Source organism: Hyla sarda, chromosome 1 (assembly GCF_029499605.1).
Source record: "Hyla sarda isolate aHylSar1 chromosome 1, aHylSar1.hap1, whole genome shotgun sequence".
NCBI lineage: Eukaryota > Metazoa > Chordata > Amphibia > Anura > Hylidae > Hyla > Hyla sarda.
In genome coordinates, this window is record NC_079189.1 from 588,703,956 (window position 1) to 588,717,849 (window position 13,894).

Here is a 13,894-nt window from a genome sequence, read left to right on the forward strand (position 1 = left end):
AATTCAAACAGGAAAATAACTTCCTGTGGAGCATACAGCAGCTAAGTACTGGAAGGTTTACGATTTTTAAATAGAAGTAATTTACAAATCTGTTTAACTTTCTGGCACCAGCTAATTTAACCCCTTAAGGACCAAGGACGTACAGGTACGTCCTTGGTCCTGCTCCCGTGATATAACGCGGGGTTACACGGTAATCCCGCATCATATCACGGCGGGCCCGGCATCATAGTGAAGCCGGGACCCGCCACTAATAGCGCGCGGCGCCGATCGCGGCGCCGATCGCTATTAACCGTTTAGCCATGCGCTCAGAGCTGAGCCGCGCGGCTAAAAGTGAAAGTAAAAACTGCCGGTTAGCTCAATGGGCTGTTCGGGATAGCCGCGGCGAAATCGCGGCATCCCGAACAGCTTACAGGACAGCGGGAGGGCCCCTACCTGCCTCCTCACTGTCCGATCGCCGAATGACTGCTCAGTGCCTGAGATCCAGGCATGAGCAGTCATGCGGCAGAATCGTCGATCACTGGTTTCCTATGAGAAACCAGTGATCAATGTAAAAGATCAGTGTGTGCAGTGTTATAGGTCCCTATGGGATAACAATGATCAGTGTGTGCAGTGTTATAGGTCCCTATGGGATAACAATGATCAGTGTGTGCAGTGTTATAGGTCCCTATGGGATAACAATGATCAGTGTGTGCAGTGTTATAGGTCCTTATGGGACCTATAACACTGCAAAAAAAAAAAGTGAATAAAGATCATTTAACACCTCCCCTATTAAAAGTTTGAATCACCCCCCTTTTCCCATAAAAAAAAAACACAGTGTAAATAAAAATAAACATATATGGTGTTACCGCGTGCGGAAATGTCCGAATTATAAAAATATATCATTAATTAAACCGCTCGGTCAATGGCGTGCGCGCAAAAAAATTCCAAAGTCCAAAATAGTGCATTTTGGGTCACTTTTTATATAATTTAAAAATGAATAAAATCAATAAGTCCTATCAATGCAAAAATGGCACAGTTAAAAACTTCAGATCACGGCGCAAAAAATGACCCCTCATGAGCCTGTCATTTTTACCTAAAAATGTACTACGTAGAAACGGAAGCCCCCAAAAGTTACAAAACGGCGTTTTTTTTTCAATTTTGTCGCACAATGATTTTTTTTTTTCCGTTCCACCGTAGATTTTTGGGCAAAATGACTGACGTCATTACAAAATAGAATTGGTGGCGCAAACAATAAGCCATCATATGGATTTTTAGGTGCAAAATTGAAAGAGTTATGATTTTTTAAAGGCAAGGAGCAAAAAAACGAAAATGCAAAAACGGAAAAAACCCCGGTCCTTAAGGGGTTAAAAAATAAATGTTTTCCAGTGGAGGACCCCTTTAAGGCTAATATCATTATATTATTGTAATATTATGTGAGTTCATTGAAGGAAATATAAGTTATGATGATTTCCCCCCCCCCATAAAACTATATATCAGTGCGCTCAGCTCTCCCTGCTGTGACATATTGGATGCAGATCAGACAGTATCTAGTCCTTCCTGTTATATTCTAAACGTCAGCGCTGCGTGTAACTCCTCTTCTTATCACGGTCTAATCTCTGTGTCTTCTCCACTGACGTTTCCTTTATCAGTAAAACACTCTATCTAATGTACTAGATGTCCTGTATCCTCTCTTTATTGCAGGGACACTGTAACCATTGTTTGTTCTCTTGTAATAATAATTACTGCTCTCCTGAAGTGCGTCTTATCGTGTGGTGCTCTTCACCTTCTCTTTACCTTAGGTATTATGACCTCCACGTCATTCATTACAAGAGCCAACATCATCTGTATCCCAACCATTGTGTATTCTCTGGACTGGGTCAATGGTGCTCTAGGCTTCCTATATATACTTTCTTGTCTTCTGTTACCCCCTTACACCTTTAGCTTTCTTGTTGTTTATCCCTGGAAGGCATGATAAAGCAGTAAGCAGCCTAGACTGTGTATAAAACCCCGGAGTGAGATGTTTTATTTACAGAGTTGTCTCTTTAATGTCTCTCTGTACAGGCACTCCCCCTCCTATTTCTCTCCTTCCCCATCCATAGACTTGTATTGTTTGTAATTTGATCCCAGAGTGAGCTGCACAGCAAACACAGAACAAAACTGAGCTGGGTTTTCAAAGTGTAAGGGTGCATTCACACCACGTTTTCACCCACCGGTTCCTGCATACGGTTGCGGAGAGGGTGGGGGAAGGGGGGGGGGGGGGGGGCGGAGGAACCGCACGCACCCGTATGTGGGAACCGGAGGCAATGATTTCCTATGGACCTGTATCAGCCGACCGGAGTGCACCGTAGCCTCCGGTCGGCTCCGTTTTGGCCCCCATGCGGTTCCTCGCTTGGACCTAAAACCGTAGTCAACTACGGTTTTAGGTCCGGGCGGGTAACCGGATGCGGGCCTAAACAGAGCCGACCGGAGGCTGCGTTGCACTCCGGTCGGCTGATACAGGTCCATAGGAAATCATTGCCTCCGGTTCCCGCATACGGGTGCGTGCGGTTCCTCCGCCCCCCCCTCCCCCACCCTCTCCGCAACCGTATGCGGGAACCGGAGGGTGAAAACGTGGTGTGAATGCACCCGAAGATAGTTTTTTGTGAGGGAGGAAGAAGCTTAATGACAGGAGAAAGAATAATTTTTGTCTAATAACATAAATTACAAAGTTATTCTTATATTTACTTGTACTATTGATCTATGCAAAATTTGTTGAAACGACAGTACCTATTTAAAGCAGTACTCCCCTGGAACTGGTGCCAGAAAGTTAAACAGATTTGTAAATGATTTCTGTTGAAAAATCTTAATCCTTCCAGTACTTATCAGCTGCTGTACGCTCCACATGAAGTTCCGTTCTTTTTGAATTTCCTTTCTAGTCTGACCACAGTGCTCTCTGCTGACACCTCTGTCCATTTTAGGAACAGTCCAGAGCAGGATAGGTTTGCTATGGGGATTTGCTCCTACTCGGGAAAGTTACTAAAAAGGACAGAGGTGTCAGAAGAGAGCACTGTGGTCAGACAGAAAAGAACTATACAACTTCCTGTGGAGCATACAGCAGCTGATAAGTACTGGGAAGATTAAGATTTTTAAATAGAAGTAATTTACAAATCTGTTTAACTTTCTGGCACCAGTTGATTTTAAAAAAATATATATTTTTTTCTAGTGGAGTACCCCTTTAACTATTGAGCTGCACCTGCAAACCAAAGAAATACATTGGGGTATATGCAATCCTGTGCACTTCAGCTGTAGCTGGATAGTTAAAATACATTTGTAGTTGGACACCCAACTACCTCCAGGAGTGATAGCTAAGGGGGCACCTGTCTGCCATCAGGGGGGCACCAATCTACCTACAGACTACTCCTACCTTACGTATACTTTACAATCTCAGATTTGTAAACAATGAAACCAAGATATACACAGAATGACTATATAAAGAGAGGATAGAAAAATATTACTGAGACATTAAGGAGAACAGTTACAATGTTAGACAATGGGCTTATAATAAGATATACAACTATAAAGAACCATAAAGTACCTTTACTATGAAGTGATTAGAATGTTAGATCTGATGCCAAAATGCTCTTAGGCTACGACTACACTGAGACATTTTTAATGCTGCTTATTTAGAAGCCATACACTCTTACTTTGCCTACAGCAATGTTCCCCTATCCCTTCTCCCTGCACAACAAAGAATAGGACAAGAGCACCCAACATGGCCCCCACGATTGTCATTGTACCTCCAAATAGGTTAGGTGGCAAAATAATCTAATATCTAAAGGAAGAGTTAGAATACCATGTCCCCTAAAGGGTCCCTGTCATTAGAAAAAAAATCGTTTAAAATGTCGCAGAGAGATGTCAGAAGTTGTGGATGGTTGGGGTCTAATCTATTGTTAGAACAAGCAAGAAGTGCGCGGTTAAAGCGTACCCATCAGTTTCAACAAAAAAACATTTTTTTAAAATATATTACTCAGTACCTAATCCTGACCATGTACATCTAATTTTTATGTGTCTAGCACCTTTATTTATTTTTTTATTACACTTTTAATTTAGCTCACTAGTCTGAATTCCTCTTAAAGGGAGGGGGCGTGGCCTCACTGTGCAGGTCTCCGCCCCCTCCCTCAGTATGCTGTCTGCTCACATCTCTCCTAGCATTAGCAAAACTACAACTCCCAGCTTGTCCTCACTGACAGTAGCGGGACACAAGATGACAGTGGGAGGGTTTTTCCTCCAGCTATGATCCCTGCGCTCACAGCTGTCAATCAAGGAAGTGTTAGGTGATGACTCATGGACACAGCAGGACTAGTATGTGTCCAAGCAGGCAGGGGGGGGCAGTTGTTTGACAGGCCTTTTCAGTATGAAATACTGAAAATTTTCTAATGAAAGCAATTGCAAAACTTATTGGTTATACATGCTTTACAACATATCAAAAGTTTTTGTATCTGACAGTGCCCATTTAAGCACTTCACTCCCCGACTTGCTGCACAAGATAAGTTCCATTATAAGTCTAAGGAGCTTGTCGACTGCAGCAAGATGGAAAAGGCAGTAAGTCGGGGAGTGAAGTGCTTAGCAGCGTGCTTCTCCCAAAAGGGGGTTTACAATGTAAACTTAGGCTAGACAGTGTAAGATTGCATCATTTATCACAGTGGCTCTTGATGTTTGATAAACCAACTTACCAAGACCAGCGTTGCAATACCAGTCTTAGTTATGTGCATACATCTTAATAGATCAAGCACTGCATCGGCCGCCCATGCGCCATACTTTTGAAATCTGAGCTCTCTCACATAGGCAAAAACTTGTGTGCAAAAAATATTTGCTGTGTCTGCTCCTTGCACAGCCTTCAGAACTATGTTAATCTGCGTTTTTTTTTTCTTACATTTTTTTTAGCAGTCTATAAATATTCTGGGGGAATTTATTATTACAAAAATATGTGACTTTTTGCCAGTTTGTGCAGCATTGCCCTGTGGCTGTGGTTTGGCTCGAACGGATCAAAAAATTGTAATGAAAATCTTCCCATGAGTGTGGATTGATTTAGACTGACATGTGAGATGCCAGTCTTAATAAATCCCCCCTCTCTGTTTACGTGACACTTTCAGCATTCTAACCATTCTGGCCCTGATTTACTAAGAATGGAGTGTAGTTGTGTTTGTGGGATTAAATTTCCTAAAAAAAAAAATTCTACCCTATTTACTAAGGTTTGCTGCATTTTGCTTATTTTACACATGTTCTGATCTGTAAGGTTTTCCTCAGCTTAAATCCACCCCATTTTCTGTGGAAACCTTAGTAAATATGTTGGGTTTTTATGAAAATTTCAGGAACACACACCCTCTTTTTCTCAATGGCCATGCCCCTTTTTGGGTTTTCTCAGTAAAATGAAGAGTTAGTCAGTTTTTTTTCAAAAGAATGATAATCTGACACAAAACCCGACAACTTGTCTGGTTTGCAATAGTAAATGAGGGCCTCTGTGTTTTTTTAATCATCTGGTGGGCCTGATGAAGAAGATAATTCTTCCTCGAAATGCGTCGTCCCAAAAAATATTTTATTTTTTAGCTGTTTGAAATGAGTACTCTGGTCAACACCTGCAAGTATCCCTTTATTATCCTGTTGTGTCCTGCAGTTAGTCTTTGATTGAGTGTATACACTCTTAGCATTCTAAACATTGATTGCTTTACACTTTTATTATTCTAAATATTATGTGTTTACCTTACACACTCTGCATTCTATTTTATATTACATTACACACTCAGCATTCTATTTTAGATTTGCGTTACACTCTCAGCATTCGATTTTATATTTGTTACAATCTTAGCATTCTGTTATATTTACAACCCAGCATTCTATTTTGTATTTACATTACAAGGCTGGCATTCTATTTTAGATTTACATTACACCCCTAGCAATCTATTTTACATTTATATTACACTCTCAGAATTGTATTTTATTTACACACTCAGCATTCTATTTATTATATTTGTTACATTCTCAGCATTCTATTTAATATATTTGTTACATTCTCAGCATTTTATTTTATATCTGTTACACTTGCAGCATTCTATTTCATATTAACATTACGCTCGCTGCATTCTATTTTAGATTTACATTACACCCCTAGCAGTCTGTTATATTTACATTACACTCTCAGCATTTTGTTAAATTTACATTACATTTTCAGCATTCTATTTTATTTTTACATCACACCCCTAGCATTCTATGTTATATTTACATTGAACTCTCAGCATTTTATGTTATATTTACATTACACTCTCAGCATTCTATTTAAGATTCATATTACACCCCTAGCATTCTATTTTACATTTATGTTACACTCTCAGAATTCTATTTTAAATGTACATTACACTCTCAGCATTCTATATATTTATGTTACACGTTTAGAATTTTATTTTATATCTATGTTACACTCTCAGCATTATATTTCATATTAACATTACACTCTCAGCATTCTATTTTAGATTTACGTTACACTCAGCATTCTAGGTTAAATTTACATTACACTCTCAGCATTCTATTTTATATTTACATTACACTCTCAGCATTCTATTTTATATTTACATTACACTCTCAGCATTCTATTTTATTTTTATGTTACACTTTCAGAATTCTATTTTCTATATTTACGTTACACTCAGCATTCTTTTTTAGATTTACATTACACCCCTAGCATTCTGTTATATTTACATTAGCTGAGTACCTGGTGCTGCACGATTTTCCCTACCTTATCCTTGTGGGGGAGGAAAAGCAACAAAGGAGGAAGCTTTTGTCCTCATATACCATCCCTAAATCCTGACCCCATATCCCGTCCTCATATCCCATCCATATAGCCTATCCTCATATCCCATCCCTATAGCCTGTCCTCATATCCCGTCCTCATATCCCATCCCTATAGCCTGTCCTCATATCCCGTCCTCATGTCCCGACCTTATATCCCGTCCTCATTTCTAATCCTCATATCCCGTCCTCAGGCGGGGCTGCGTTGTGGTAAAGATATTGTAAGCTGAAAATAAAAGGGGTGTAGCTTAAAAGGTGGGCGTGTCTTTGTGAGATGGGACATGGCATGCAGGGAGGGTGTGGCTAACCAGCCGGACTGACGCATTCACCAGGAGAAGCAGAACGGAGCTTGTGGAGTAAGGCACCAGAAGTCCTATACACTTCATGGGACTTGAAACAAAAACCCCATCCTTCAAATACGGGGGCAGGTTAGGGGTTAATTTAACTATCCTATATTTTAAGGGGACATAGAAGTAACATGTGACCAAGTATTATCGAAATATCTCCAGCCGTTTGGAAGTTATGCAGGAACATATATTTCCCAGAGATTTGTATGGGAATAAATAAAAACCCTGACCCTCGCAAATGGGGGTGGGTAAGGGTTAAATTACCTATCCTGTATTTCTTGTTGACATATAAGTAACATGTGTGTCAAGTTTCATGTTAATATTTTTAGTGGTTTGGAAGTGATGCTGGAAGATACACACATACATATACACACACACACGTTGAGTCATATATATAGAACACTCTCAGCATTCTATTTTATGTTTACATTACACTCTTAGCATTCTATTTTACATTTGTTACACCCCTACCATTTTATTTTAGATTTACATTACACCCCTAGCATTCTATTTTACATTGATGTTACACTTTTAGCTTTCTAAACATTCCATGTTATTTTTATTATCCGCATTCTAACTATTCTATGTTCTCTTTGCACTTCCATTTTTTCCTCTCTTTGCCATCCCTGTTTTCTAATTGTGTTCTCCACTATTGTAATTACGTCTTCTCATGGCTCAGGGAAAGCTTCCTAACCATCATATCATCTCTTTAGCTCTTTTGCATGCTGGTCATTATATTTTCTCAGCTCTTTTTTTGTCAGCTCCTCATTACACCGTAGTTATAGTTCTGTAATTTGTTCTGGCTGATTTTCTCACTCAGACAATACTTGAAAAATGGCAACAATTTGCGGCTGGAAACTACCAACCTAGAATTTCTCAGTGACGCCCGTTGTAAATTAGACGTGAGACAGTGACGGGGCAAAATCAATTTGCAACACAATGGGCAGAAATGTCATTGTATGAGAAACGCATATATGGATGGAAAAAGGAGAAATCGGTGAGCTGGGATATAGGGATAGTTCATCACCTATCAGATAGAGGCTCACTGTCACCTATTGAAAATACTAAGTGTCCTACTGGGAAAGTCATCAGTGCAAGAATGAGTACTAAAAGCTCCATTGAGCTCATCATGCTTCCACTGTTTGTGTTCTATTAGGCAAGAATACAAATATATATATATATATATATATATATATATATATATATATATATATATATATAGCAAAAGAGTAATGTAAAATAAAAGCACTCAGTAGCTTCAGGGACCCTCTGTCGGCCTATTCGCACAATCACCGTTGCTTGCACGTCAGACATGAGCCATGGATTATAGAGTGAATCACTGCAGGCTGGGAGGTATGCCTGACATGCAATTTGTTCCGTATACTCTGTAATTGATCTGATGGAGGAATCTCTGAGGACTGCTAATCCCATCAACTATCTGACAAGTACATGATATAATCTGAGAATTTCCTACATTTACCTGCTGAGAACGTTTCCAGACCTCAACGGGGAAGTTATGTTAGGGATTATATGCACGTGGCCTTGATATGACTCCATATAGAGGGTGATTCAAAAAGGATGGTGCATAAATATAGCCTCAATATTCATAACCGAGAGACTTAACATTGAAGTGTATAGATAAAACTTGGATAGATGCATCTTTTCATGTTAATAAATCAAAGTGATCTCCTTTGGTGACACAGCAGATGTCTAAGCAGAAGTGGAGTTCTGCTACCACGGCGGCGGGACAGCTACCACGGCGACGGGACAGCTACCACGGCGGCGGGACAGCTACCACTGCAGCAGGACGTGTGTAGTATTACATGGTTCTTCTTTAAGTGACCTTGTTAAAAAAAATTCTGGTGTGGTGTGAGCACTTCTGAAGATGTACCTCCGAATGCCTTAAAGGAGTACTGTGGTCCAGGACAATCAAAAGGATTGGGGATAGTGTCTGATCGCGGGAAGGGGGTCCGAACACTGGGACTCTCCACCATCTACTGCATTTCGTCCAGCTCTTCTATGCACCTAACTTTGTTGACCCCCGTACAAAGCATTTGTGTATCTCTGGCTCTCCCATAAAGTTACATGGAGGAGACTTGTTGACCACTGCTTCGTGTGGGGGTCGACAATCTCCTTGTATGGAGCAGCGATCGCTCTATGTATAGGGAGATCTTGGCATCGGGCAGGAGATTGCAGGGCATCTCAGTGATTGAATCCCCTGCGATCAGACGCTTATCCCCTATCTTTTAGATAGGGGATACATTGTCCTGCACAAGTACTGCTTTAAGTTTACTTCAGCAGTATAGTTTTTGCAGTAACATAGTGTACCATCTTCGTGTGCTTTACGGATGCTATGGTACATGTCCTTGTTCATGTGGTCAATACTGCCAATCTTTATGTGTGGGTGGGACAAGATGGACTCACAGGTTGACTCTCGAAGACCAAATCGGAAAAGCAGCAAACCCCCATGATATATCTTTTAGGGCCTGGCCCAGTTTTTTCTTGTAGCATGCTCCTCACCTCCACTAATGACGCATAAACACTTGGGCTGTTCATGTATTTTATTTAAGGGCATTGAGTAAACATCCACAGTGCAGGGAGAAAAAGTAAGTAAACCTCTGGGTAAATTACCTCTTCCAGTGTATACCTTTTTTCTCCCTGCATTGTAAATGTTTACTCAATGTGCTCAATAACAGACAAAAACAGTATGATTGTTCATGTGTAATTAGTTTAGTTACATTGTGTTTGTCTGTAATTGTACTTGGATAACAATCAGACCATATTTTATTAATAACTGATGCAGAAAGCATGTAATTCTAAAGGGTTCACTTACTATTTCTTGCAACTGTAGAATATGAGAATCCTACTTGTTATGTCTGTAAAATGTTTCTGCAGAATCTCTTGATATGTCGCCTGGTATCGAAGACTTCCTGGAGTCTGGAGTTTTAGTAAATAGTCTGAGACCCCATTATCTCTTTCATGGACACTGCAGCATGTGGCTAGTTTTACTTAAAGGGGTACTCTGCCCCTAGACATCTTATACCCTATACAAAGGATAGGGGATAAGATGTCAGATCGCGGGGGTCCTGCGGCTGGGGACCCCAGGGATCTCGGCTGCAGCACCCACCTGTTGTGGCTTCCGGAAACGCTGGAGGCTTCGGCTCCCGACCACGGTGACTGGAGATCGTGACATCACAACTCCGCCCCGTGTGATGTCATGCCCCGCCCCCTCAATGCAAGTCTATGGGAGGGGGCGTGACAGCCGTCACGCCCCCTCCCATAGACTTGCATTGAGGGGGCGGGGCGTGACGTCACAATCTCCCGTCACCATGGTTGTGAGGAGTTAGGATGAGAGCCTTCAGCGCTGCCGGAAGCCGCAACAGGTAGGTGCAGCAGCGGAGATCCCGGGGCTCCCCAGCGCCGATCTGACCTATCCTTTCGATAGGGGATAAGCTGTCTAGGGGCGGAATACCCCTTTAAAATATTTATTAAACTATCAATTGAAAGTCACATCTATAGCAGGGTCCTTGCCACAGACGAGATACATACATATGAATTATCATCTTTTTACTCTCATCATTTATTGCTAAGTCCGATGAAAGACCACTTGCATAAAAATGTGTATATATAGTCACTCGTTGGATATAGTCTATGATGTAATCATATCGGTAAGTTTATATAAACCTATGAGACAATTGGTGCGCTGCACCACTCACCACCTGACAGCCGGAGTACTTACTTAGTGGGCTGTATCCAGTCGTGTTAATTCTCCATTTGTTTTTTGGCACGAAGGGTATCGTGCAATACAGCGACCTCGGTATGCATTGTATTTTATAGTGTGAGCCACCCACAACCCTTTGTATTATTTTTAGTTTTTGCCATCATTTTCCCCAAATTGCAGCAGAAATGGTGCTATTTTACCACAATTGTGCAAATCAGGTTAAAATCTTTCATTTGTAGCCAAAATGCTGTAAAATTGTGTAGCAAAAAAAAATGCTGTAAAAATTTTTATGTTTGAACACAGCCCAAAGACTTCAGATCTTCATAAAACCCCTTAAGGGCTGGGTCACACGGGCGTGTATTTCACGCTGCGGATGCATTGACAGCTCACAGGGACTGCAGAGTGGGGTCTCTGCTGTGGCCGGGTAGCTCTGTGTGTCCGCTCATAGTGGCCGATATCTACAGCGGGAAATCCACCACTATGAGTGGACACACAGAACTACCTGTCCGCAGCCTGGGAGCTCGCTCTGCGGTCACTCTGATTGCTGTCTGTGTATCTGCAGCATGAAATACGCTGCTGATGCGCCCTGTGTGACCCTGCCCTAATTGTGATTATAGGACAAATCACTTTCTTTTCCTGGCAATATTTCTCTAAAAAACACACTTTAAATAAGAAAAATCATATAAACTGCCCATACCGCAACTCCCTTATGAGTCTAATCTGTTCACCTGGCTGAACTTCAGCACCAGCAGCCTAATTAGGGGAACTGCAGTGATGAGACTCCACCCCCTCTTTCTGTAAAGTCATAGGCCGGCATTTATCATTGTAGGTGTAAGTGAAGCATTTATCATTGTAGGTGTAAGTGAAGCATTTATCAATGTAGGTGTAAGTGAAGCATTTATCATTGTAGGTGTAAGTGAAGCATTTATCATTGTAGGTGTAAGTGAAGCATTTATCATTGTAAGGTGTAAGTGAAGCATTTATCATTGTAGGTGTAAGCGAAGCATTTATCATTGTAGGTGTAAGTGAAGCATTTATCATTGTAGGTGAAGCATTTTTCTACACCTTTTTTTTGTGTGCTGGTAATGTGTAGGAGCACCAAATGTATTAAATGGTCACAGAGTATTTGATACATTTTGTGCAGGTCACATTTTCTGAATTTTCTCTCTTCACATACACCAAAAAGCTAAGCTGAGTCTGGGCTGGTGTAGTTTTAGAGACTTTTCAGTGGCTTTGCGCCTTTTTTGCGCCTTTTCACAAAAAAGGCGCAGTTGATAAAACCCTTCCATATCATGTGTATTGCCAAAATAAGTGGATTGCAACTCAAAAACAGCAGAATTGTGTAAACAAAAAGGCGCAAATAAACCCTGCTTGTGCCTTTTTTGCGCCTTTTGTAGACACAAAAAACAGTCTAAAGACAATGATAAATCGGCCATAGGGCTTTGGGAAATGTAGGCAGCATTAGGAAAGGATTTAAGTGATAAAACAGAATGAATATGGCTGAAAACTCATGCCTGCCACATCAGTTAAAACAGGTAAGCACAAGGCATATACAGTGGTCCCTCAAGTTACAATATTAATTGGTTCCAGGACGACCAATGTATGTTGAAACCATTGTATGTTGAGACCATAACTCTATGGAAACCTGGTAATTGGTTCTGAAGCCCCAAAATGTAATCCAAAAATAGGAAAAAGTGAGGATTAAACAAAAATAAGTAGATAACTGATACAGATGAAGCAAATCCTTACATATAAAAGTAATAAAGATCTGCTGGGAGCTGTAATCACTGTCTATGTCAGTGTTTCCCAACCAGGGTGCCTCCAGCTGTTGCAAAACTACAACTCCCAGCATGCCCGGACAGCCGTTGGCTGTCCGGGCATGCTAGGAGTTGTAGTTTTGCAACAGCTGGAGGCACCCTGGTTGGGAAACAATGGTTTATGTAGGGGACAGGAGCTTCTTCAGGGTCCTATACAGTACACACAGTGTCCCAAATGGAGCCGCCCTTACTTGGTGTCCAAAGGAGCAGCTAAACCTGGCACAGGTAAGGAATAGTACAGAACTTGTAGTTCCCTGGTTCCCTAGTTCCCTGTACTGTAGCGGGCGCTACCAGACACCAGTCAGTGCATGCACTTCAGTAATAGAGGTGATTTACCAGTGAATGCCCATTCTGATTGCTCAGTTCCTCCAGTTGTGACACATTTCACAGATCTGGACTGTCCATAGCATTGTATGTTGAGTCTGGTTTCAAGTTACGATGGTCCAGAAAAGACCATTGTATGTTGAAACTATTGTATGTTGAGGCCATTGTAAGTTGAGGGATCACTGCATAAGAACCTCATGATTCTCTAATAATAGTCTATGCTGCACTATATTGACAAAGTAGAAAAACATTTCCCTGTATACTTGTAATCCAGATTTTCTTTTCTCTCGCTTGTTAGCCAGCATTTCTCCTCACTCACACGCTAGAGTTCAGGTCTCTTTGTAATTACGTCTTGTCTGCTGTTCACACCTTATTAATCGTCTCATAAGTTTCAAGACAGTTTAAGCCCTTTTTTTTAAACACCATCATTTTGGCAATGGGAAGATATGCAAACTACATGGCGTTGGGTGAAATAGACGTGAAAGTGATACCTTCCTGAGATTCCGAGCCAGAAAATGTAAAATGTGAAAGGGACTGTCCAGATAAAAAAAGATTTATTGCTGATGGTGTAAAATATACAGGCTATACTCACCTACCCTGCTCCCTTGCCGTTGCAGTCATGGTGGCACCCAGTCCTCAGTCCATATTAGGGATCGACCGATTATCGGTATGGCCGATATTATCGGCCGATAATCACGATTTTGGGCATTATCGGTATCGGCAATTACCTTGCCGATAAGCTGATAATGCCCGCCCCCCGCACCGCCCCCACCGCACCACGACCGCCCCCCCCCAGACCCACCGCACCACGACCGCCCCCCCCCCCCGACCCACTGCGTCACACCCCCCACCATAGTGCTGGGCAGTATACCGGCATGGATTTT

The 13,894-nt window shown here is 41.5% G+C and overlaps 1 protein-coding gene across 2 annotated transcripts in view; it reads left to right on the forward strand.

Annotated features, from left to right (window-relative positions):
- Positions 1-13,894, forward strand: part of TTC33 (tetratricopeptide repeat domain 33) — a 239,843-nt gene that overhangs the window by 88,794 nt on the left and 137,155 nt on the right. The gene's annotated exons all lie outside the window — the stretch shown is intronic.